Source organism: Eubalaena glacialis, chromosome 3 (assembly GCF_028564815.1).
Source record: "Eubalaena glacialis isolate mEubGla1 chromosome 3, mEubGla1.1.hap2.+ XY, whole genome shotgun sequence".
NCBI classification, from domain to species: Eukaryota; Metazoa; Chordata; class Mammalia; order Artiodactyla; family Balaenidae; genus Eubalaena; species Eubalaena glacialis.
The window spans coordinates 21,282,580-21,292,790 of record NC_083718.1 but is presented as its reverse complement, the minus strand read 5'-3'; the positions used below and the strand labels follow the sequence as shown (position 1 = coordinate 21,292,790).

General features: G+C 43.9%; 1 non-coding gene across 1 annotated transcript; it reads right to left on the bottom strand.

The window, feature by feature from the left end:
- Positions 1-5,634: 5,634 nt before the first annotated feature.
- TRNAT-UGU (transfer RNA threonine (anticodon UGU)) lies at positions 5,635-5,707 on the bottom strand. The gene has a single exon. It is a non-coding gene; the product is annotated as a tRNA-Thr (tRNA).
- Positions 5,708-10,211: the final 4,504 nt, after the last annotated feature.

The window sequence follows — 10,211 nt, the reverse complement described above, 5'->3', positions numbered from 1 at the left end:
AAAGAGACATTTCAAGTTAAAGATCTTAGTGCTTTTCTATGTATGGAAGATGCAAGAGTCTGGGCTCATTGAAATTATTCCTTAGGTATGCATCTTAACTCTCTAGAGCCAGTCTCCTGTTTTTCTCCATCCTGAATTCCCCTCAGGGTGCACTGTCAGGGGAGGCTGCAGTGGCTGATGGCTTGATAGCCACAACATCCTTTGTTCACTGAAATGGCAGGTGACATTCTTTGTACACACTCTCCAGGATAGAAATGAATTTCAGGGTCTGACCAACCCTGATATTTTACACTTTTAGCTTCTCAGATGAAGAGATCAACATAAAGATGGGAGGGCTTACACCCTGCATCATTTTGTTGAAAGATGGCTGAAAGTCCTGGTGTAGTTCAGGGAGACTGGATCTAACCTCTGGAAAGAATGTATGAGCTCACTCTGTCTCATTTTCTTTCCTGTACAATCTTTCTTCAAAGACGTGTGGCAAAAATAGGGTCTGGCCCTATTTGATGAATATAAATGCAAAAATCCTCAACAAAATATTAGCAAACTGAATCCAGCAATACATAAGAAGGATCGTACAACATGATCAAGTTGGATTCATTCCAGAGTTGTAAGGATGGTTCAACATATGGAAATCAATCAATGTGATATACCACATTAACAAAAGAAAAGACAAAAACCATATGATTTTCTCAATAGGTACAGAAAAAGCATGTGATAAAATTCAACATCCATTCATGATAAAGACTCTCACCAAAGTGGGTATAGAGGGAACATATCTCAACAAAAGCCATGTATGACAAACCCACAGCCAACATGATGAAAAGCTGAAAGCCTTCCTGCTAAATTCAGGAACATGACAAGGATGCCCACTCTCACCACTTCTATTTAACATAGTATTGGAAGTTCTGGCCACAGCAATCAGACAAGAAAAAAAAAATAAAAGGTATCCAAATTGGAAGGGAAGAGGTAAAATTGTCATTATTTGCAGATGACATGGTCCTCTATATAGAGAACCCTAAAGACTCCACACAAAAACTATTAGAACTAATAAATGAATTCAGCAAGGTAGCAGGATACAAGATTAATACACAGAAATCTGTTGTATTTCACACTAACAATGAAATACCAGAAAGAGAAAGTAAAAAAAAAAAAAAAAACTGTTTAAAATTGGGCTAAAAACAAACAAACCTAGGAATAAACTCAACCAAGGAGGTGAAAGACCTATATGTTGAAAACTTTAAAACTTAGATAAAGAAAATTGAAGATGATTCAAGAAATGGAAAGATATCCCATGCTCTTGAATTGGAAGAATTAATATTGTTAAAATGGCCATACTACCCAAAGCAATCTACAGATTTAATGTGATCACTATCGAAATAACCATGACATTTTTCTCAGAACTAGAACAAATAATCGTAAAATTTATACGGAACCACAAAAGGCCCAGAATTACCAAAGCAATCCTGAGGAAAAAGAAGAAAGCTGGAGGTATAACCCTCCCAGACATAAGACAATACTACAAAGCTATAGTAATCAAAACAGTGTGGTATTGGCACAAATCAGACATACAGATTGATGGAATGGAATAGAAAGCCCAGAAATAAATTTACTTACCTATGGTCAATTAATCTATGACAAAGGAGGCAAGAATACACAACGGAGAAAAGACAGTCTCTTCAGCAAGTGTTGGGAAAGCTGGACAGCTGCATGTAAATCAATGAAATTAGAACACACCCTCACATCATATACAAAAATAAACTTGAAATAGTTCAAAGACCTAAATATAAGACATGACACCATAAAACTGCTAGAAGAGAACATAGGCAAAACATTCTCTGACATAAGTCGTGGCAATATTTTCTTAGCTCAGTTTCCCAAGGCAAAAGCATTAAAAGCAAAAATTAAAAAATGGGACCTAATCAAACTTAAAAGCTTTTGCACAGCAAAGGAAACCATCAACAAAACTAAAAGACAACCTATGAAATGGGAGAAAATATTTGCAAATGATGCTACTGACAAGGGGTCAATATCCAGAATATACAAACAGTTCACACAACTCAATATCACAAAAACAAACAATCCAATCAATAAATGGGAAGGAGACCTAAACAGACATTTCTCCAAAGAAGACATACAGATGGCCAACAGGCATATGAAAAGATGCTCAACATCGCTAATTATTAGAGAAATGCAAATCAAAACTACAATGAGGTATCACCTCACACTGGTCATTAAAAAGTCTACAATAATAAATGCTGGAGAGGATATGGAGAAAAGGGAACCTTCCTACACTGTTGGTGGGAATGTAAATTGATGCAACCGCTATGGATAACAGTGTGGAGGTTTCTTAGAAAACTAAAAACAGAGTTACAATATGATCCAGCAATCCCATTCCTGAGCATATACCCAGAAAAGATGAAAACTCTAATTTGGAAAGACACATGCACCCCAATATTCATAGCAGCACTATTTACAATAACCAAGACATGGAAACAACCCAAGTGCCCATCAACAGACAATTGGTTTAAGAAGATGTGATATATATATATATATATGTATATATATATGTATGTATGTGTGTGTATACACACACATACACACAATGGGCTATTAGTCATAAAAAAGAATGAAATATTGCCATTTGCAGCAACGTGAATGGACCTTGAGAATATTATACTAAGTGAAGTTAGGCAGAGAAAGACAAATATTATATGATATCACTTATACATGGACTCCAAAAAAATAATACAAATGAATCTATATACAAAACAGAAACAGATCGCAGACATAGAAAACAAACTTATGGTCACCAAAGGAAAAAGAAGGTGGGGAGGGATAAATTAGAGTATGGGATTAACAGATACAAACTGCTGTACATAAAATAGATAAGCAACAAGGATTTACGTATAACACAGAGGACTATATTCCATATCTTGTAATAACCTATAATGGAAAACAATCTGAAAAAAATGTATATATATAACTGAATCACTTTGCTGTACACCTGAAACTAACACAGTATTGTAAGTCAACTATACTTCAATTAAAAAAAAAAAAGGCTCTGGCCTGGAAGTGGGTTTTTTTTGGTCATGTTTTTATTTAATTTAATGAATTTATTTATTTGGCCATGCTGGGCAGCTTGTGGGATCTTATTTCCCCGACCAGGGATTGAACCTGCACCCTCAGCAGTGAAAGAGCAGAGTCCTAAACACTGGAAAGTGTTTTCAGCCCTGGGAGAAAGGTGCTCAGAATTCATGTGTTAGAATAGAGGACCACATCCATCAAATTCAAGGCTTTCTGAACACAGCTTTTCAACAGGAGGATAGCGGGTCTAGAGAAGGGAACTGAACAGGTACCCTGAAATGCTGGGAACCTGGGGGAGAGGCAGGGTATTCCTCTCCGGCAAAGTGGCTTTATTTTTTGGAAGATGGCTGGCAATGCCCGTGAACTTTCATGAAGGGGTAGGACTGTGAGAAAACAACTGCTAGGTCACAGCCAACATGTATTCAACTTCCTTAGAGCCTGAGGAGTTGAAAGGTTCAGAAAAATGCACACATGCATGTGCTTGTTCTTTATAGAAACCGGCAGGAGGAGGGGGAAGGGGATGAAAGATGAGGACTGGGAATGGCTGGAGGGAGATGGGACCGGAATGTATCTTTTTCTTACTAACTCTGTTACTTGATGACCATGTAAAGCCAGGCTAAGGAGTCTTGGTATTAAGGTATTTGAGGACCTGAAATGGCTTTGCAAAAAGGCATTCAGCGCCAGTGAAGTGATGCCCCTTATGTGATAATTATGTATGTTTTTCTTGTATGAATGGGGCCTATTTCCTCAAGGCACTCTGACCACTTGTCTCCCAGCACTCCTAGCAGCAGATATCCAGACCATAGAAGGGCAAAATAACCAACAAAAGCATGTGTGCTTTTCCAGAGCTAAAATCTTGCAAGCCAAGATAGACATTCTTACAGTTACATCATTCTCAAAACTAACCCCCTTTAAGAAATCTTCTCTTAATGGACTTGAGGACACAGTGCGGCAGGGGGAGGGTAAGCTGGGACGAAGTGAGAGAGTGGCATGGACATATATACACTACCAAATGTAAAATAGATAGCTAGTGGGAAGCAGCCGCATAGCACACGGAGATCAGCTCGGGTGCTGTGTGACCACCTAGAGGGGTGGGATAGGGAGGGTGGGAGGGAGACACAAGAGGGAGGGGATATGGGGATAGATGTATATGTATAGCTGATTCACTTTGTTATAAAGCAGAAACTAACACACCATTGTAAAGCAATTATACTCCAATAAAGGTGTTAAAAAACAGAAACAAAAACATTCTCTTGTTCTTTGTGGAGTTTTAGATTACGTTGGGGAGATATGTGATTTCATTTCAACCAATGCCATGCTTACTGCTTGCCAGGCACAGTACTGGCTCTGGGAGACCCAGAGATGAAAGGTTTACCGGGTGTGAGCACAGGTTAAGAATTAACCTTGAACTCAAGGTCACAGGACCCTGGCTCCTTGAACCCGCACCATCCAACAGAAATATGAGAGCTGCAAATGGGAGCCACACATGTAATTAAAATTTTTCTAGTAGCCACATTAAAAAAATAGGTAAATTTAATGTATTTATTTTAATTAATCCAATATATTCCAGTATTATCGTTTCAATACGTAATCAATTAAAAATTACTAATGGGACAGTTCACTTTTTTTTTTGGTACTAAATTTTCTAAATCCAATGTGTATTTTATTTCAGCACATCTCAATCCGGAAAACCCACGTTTTAGGCACTCAGTGGCCACATGTGGCTAGTGGCTACTTTACAGACAATCCTTTATCAAGAAATCCTGGGTGGAGAGAATTCATTTGTTCAGAAAAGGCTCTCGTGACCCTACTGTCACGCGACATTCTGGAATTCACGGAAAAAACGGAGAAATGAAACCGGTTGCAAAACTTGGCTTCCCAAACCCGAGAATAGCCCGAGACTATTTTTATGAATCGCTCCCCCTTCCTCTCGAAGGGGGCAGGACCTTGGAGTCAGGCTGGGATCCGAAGCCAGGGCTGCCACGTGTCATCACAGCGCGGGCCTCAGTCCAGGCCACGCTGGCCATTCTCTGAGCCCCGGGAATAGTGTCTGGAACGTGCACTTGCCGGTCGGGAACAGGAGAGTGGGAGCCTGGCCACAGCGCCGCCCGCCGGCCGCGCTGCGTAACTGCAAGCGCAGCACCGCCTCCGCGCGCCCCGCCCGCCCCGCGCGTCCCGCGCGCCCCGCCCGAGGTCGAGTTCCCAACGCGGGCCGCCCCTCTGCCTTTTGTAACAGTGCTGGGAGTCTGCAGGGCGTTGAAAACGAGCCGGTGGAGCCTCGCGCCTCCCTTTTGCCGGTGCTTGGGCCGCAGGTCCGGGTAGCGCTGGGTCGCAGAGGACCGCTTTTCTTTTCTTTTCTTTTTCCTGCTCTTTGTTGCATTCCAGGATTTTCTCTTCCGGGTCACTTTTAAAGCACAGTAAGGATGCTCATGATTTGCATTTCAGGAGTAACTTTTAATCCTGCCAGAAGTAACGTTTTCAGAAATCACTTTGCATTTTGGTGCGTGTTTACACAGAACGATTTTTTTAAAAAAAGCACGAGTGAACACGAGGCCCCAGCGAGGATCGAACTCGCGACCCCTGGTTTACAAGACCAGTGCTCTAACCACTGAGCTATGGAGCCTACTTGCTACCTGCCCTTCTCTAGTTCAGGGACATTGGAAGCAACATTGCTTTCTGGCAGTCTGAAACCGACCCTGTGCATCCTCTATCAGTGACAATTATAAAGACAACATAATAAGTAGAAAAAAGCCCAGTCTCAAAATTGTATGTTTATGATTACAAAATACTAAATCATACCTATGATAAGTTATGCATACAGATAAGTGCTGGAAGGGAAAATGCAAAAATGAAATAATGTTCTGATGATGTTATGAGTGGTACCTTTACGTCTTAAAAAATTCTCCGATCTACTGTTTATATGACAAATTGTGTCAAGTTTCGCACTTGTAGGGAAGTTATGGGGGGTGTCTTTGGTTCTTATAAATTAAATAAGTTATTGATTATGGATGAATTAATTGATTCAACACATTTATTGAGTAATTACATACTGTTAGACATCAGAGTGAATCAGTAAAGCTCTGTCCCTGCTCTTTTTTTGATGATTGGGATCATGAAACGATGCCTTATTTCCTTTTGCTTAATTAACTCTTTACTGAAGGAATGAAATGATGCCCGCAGCATGATCTATCAGCGCACGAAGGAGAGGATGATGGTCACGCGCTCCCAGTGGTCTGCAGGCTTCTCTCCCTTACCTTCTTCAGGTGTCTGCTCACATTCCGTTTCTCAACAAGACCCCCCCCGCCCCCGCCCCTTTAAAGCTGCACTGTCCTCCTTATCCTGCCCTTTTGCCCCATGCTACTTAACTTTCTTTCCTTCTAGATAATGTGCTTATTATTATGTCTGTTATTCTCTCCAGGTTAGGATGTTCCTTCTTTGAGGCCGAGGGTTTTTGTTTTATTCCCCGCTGTATTCCCAGCATCTAGAATAGTGTCTAGCACATAGTAGGTGCTCAATAAATGCTGAATGAATGACGTCTACGATGATGTTCATTTTGTGAGCCAGGAGAAATCAGGGAGACATTTTGGGAGGTGTCGTGTCATCATTTTCCTTTACTTCCACTTCCACAGCCTCTCCATACAAGTTGGAATTTTTAACATCCTTTAGTTTCCTTGGCCTATCAGATTTTCTTATTGTCCTGTTTCCCCGCCCTTTGCCCTGAGATTGACTGTCCTATTGCGAGGCTTTCCTCCTTCCTCTGCTCCAGGAGCCTCCAGGGGCTTCTCATTGTTCTCAGGATAAAGGGCAAACTCCTCGGTTAGTTTCATTTTTAGCATACAAACTTCTCCTCCCTCTCAAGCAAGCCTAGGAAACCCCTCCATTTCTCATTTTACGTGGCTTCTTCTGCCTGTAACATCTTAGCCTGATTTTAATGTCTCACGTCATCTTGCCAAAAGCACCAAGAACTGGCTTATTTTCCATCGGAGGTGATTTTGAGGAGTGCATTTGTTTCTAGCCCTGGCAAAATATCAAACACGGTGGGGCTTAAACAATAGAAACGCATTGTCTTACAGTTCTGGAGGCCACAAGTCCAAATTCAAGGTGTCGGCGGGGTTGTTTCCTTCCGAGGGTTTTGAGGAAGGATCCCACCCAGGCCTCTCTCCTTGGCTTGTAGATGACTGTCCTCTCCCGGTGTCTCTTTCCTCTATATGTGTCCATTTCTGTGTTCAAATTTCCCCTTTTTGTAAGGACACCAGTTATGTTGGATTAGGATCCACCCTAGTGATCTCACTTTAACTTGATTACCTCTGTAAAGACTCTGTCTCCAAACAGGCCACATTGTGAGGTACTGGGGGTTAAGACTGCCGCATGAGAATTTTGAGGGGACACAATTTAACCTGTAACAAGTAGGTCAGGCGTTGAATCAAGGCAGCAGCAAGGCCTCCCTCCATTCCCTTGATCCCATGCTGCTTCTGGCCAGTGGGAGCTTCACCAGCGATTTTCACCTGCACCAGCCTTCCCCACAGCCCTGGTGCAGAGGATCTGCAGGCAGCCGCGGGTGGGATGTGATGGAAAAATGGACCCTCTCCTCTCAACTCAAACTTCTGAAATGTAGGATGAAGGACGGGATGAAAGATCAGTAGGGTGGGCATCCTATAAAGACTTTAATTTGCTCGTAAGTAGCACGGCATTAGAGGAACATGTCTGGGAGGGTTTTATATTTAATTTTATATCCCTTCCTCCTTCTCCTGACCCCCTCCATTGAGCCCTAGCTCAAGCCCTTTCACCACCTGTAAAATGGAGGCCATCATTTTGGCTCTATCTCAGAGCACTTTGGGGGATTCAACACAGTTGTGAACTTGACAAGTGGTCAGAGATTGTGAAGTGCCAGATACAAACATGATAGGCATTTTTCTTCATAGGCTGAACATCTCCCCTTAGTCTATGGTTGACCCAGAGCAGAACATCTCAGGGGGAGATTCCAGCTTGAGGCACTGGGAGCAGGGAAGGCATCCAAGGTCCAATTTGGGTGAAGGGAGAGGAGGAGATGGAAACAGAAGTCCCTCAACTATGCTGTGTTTTTTTTTTTGCTGTAAGGCAGCAGTTTGCATGGCAGTTTGCTTTGCTTGCCCGTCACCCACAAGCTCTCCTTTCTCTCCAGCTGTGCAGGGCTGAGTCTCTTGCATCCCGGAGGTGGGGAAGTCGACAGAGGTCGGCTCTCCACCCACCTGGGGCAGCGGCTCTCCTGCACTGTCCTCGACATCACTGTTCCTGCATCCGCTGTCCTGGGAGCAGGCCTTATTCTATCCCATCCAAAATCAGGTGAGGATGTGAGGTGTAAGGGTCAGGGGGGACTTTCAAGTTTATGTAGCCTGCGCTTCATTTTGAAGATGAGGAAGTTCGGCCCCGGGAGGGGAAGGGGCTGACGTCCAAGATGAAAGGTAGGCTCTTTAGTGGGGACCCGAGGGTCAGGATGTGAAGGGAGGGAGGAAATTGGAGGGTCCTCCCTGGGATCTGGTCCCTCTGTACACCCACCCACAACTGATCTAGGGATGTGGGGTGGTAATAGGACCCCTTAGCTGGGAGAACCCCAGAGTCTGGGCATGGAGAGAGGGAGGGGCAACACTAAAGAAGGGGAGGGGCAGGAAGCCGAGGACCCTATTGCTTTATAAACCCAACAGAGATTCACAAGCGGAAGTGACAGCAGTTAGGGACTGTGGCCCCGTGTCTCAGGAAGCATAGAGCATACAGGGTTGTCTAGTTACAGGAGATTCAAAATGAGCAGGATAGGAATCCCTGCCATCCAGGTTTCCATTCAGTGCTAGAGAGGAGGGATGAATACCCAAGTGCATTGCAATGTTCTTGGTGTCCAGTGAAGCTGGCTGCCTGGCTCAGGTGTCTGAATTCTGACCCGCCGTGCCCCGCCCCCCCAGGTTGGTAGGAACTCAGGACACAGGAGGGGCTCAGGGGCTCAGAATTTGGAATGCTGGGGTCAGGGGCCCTGAGTCCTAGATGGCCCTCTCCTCTATTTGCCCAGACCCTTGGTGGGAGGGGCTGTAGCATCCTCCAGAATGACTCAGGGCACACAGCTCTTCTCAACAACCTGGACCCACACCGCTTCCGGCTGTCAAGAGTTCAGAAAAAAAACAGAAGTAAAACCAATGAATCACTGAAGCAGTAAATAGTAAGAGTATTGTGCACGCAGCAAAAAGACAGTTTGCAAGTGGGGAGCACTCAAACCGAACCATGGAATGGGGCTCCAAGGAATATTGCTATAGAGCAGCTTATATAGTGTAGAGTCTGTGACTGTTGATTCTTCGCAGCGATTGGTTACAGTATTAGAATTGTTTACAATATTAGAATTCTCTGAAATGAAAAAGAATTGGTTTCTTGGTTACCTCGTATCAGTTTTGGGGAACAGTTTAAGTTTTGCTTTTGATTTTCAGCAGCGGTAAGGAAGAAGTGATCCAGGTCATGTTAACCTTGCTTGTTTGCCAAAAGAAGCTAAATTAAGCTTTGCTTGTATAACTAAACTGGTCTTGTCTGCTCAGGGACTCTGTGAGTCTGGTCTCTGTTTGTGTTTGATTTTAACAGGCCAGACGCCTCCCACACGTGGGTGGGCAGAGTCTGACCTTCCTGGGGGCAGTTTAAGAGCGAATGCCTCCCTGCCCTATGCCGGATGGAATGCACCCGCTTATTAAAATCATTGTAACAAAATTCAGCTCCTGGATGTTGGTCCCATCTCATGCAAAACAGACCTCTCTCAGACAGGATTTTAATCAGATTGCTGGCCTTTTGGATGGGACTGAAGCACGGGCTTCAATTCTGAGTCTGGAGCTAGGTGTGCACCAGCCGTGCAGGGGCGTCATTGGCTCAGGGTGCATGGCCAGTTAGCGGTGGGACCGGGGTTGCTGGTGTTTAGGTTGTCCTGGGAGGAGGAATCTGGAGGGGTGAAGACCAAAGAGGCTGGAGAAGATGCACCCCTAGCCCCACCACCTGCTGAGCTAATTTACTAGCTCAGACGAGGTCTCGTTTGGTTGGCGCCGCTGATCCTGGCATCTGTTCATGAGCTGCTGAGCCAACAAAGACTGGCTCACCCCGGGAAGGTGAGGGTTGATCACTTGCAG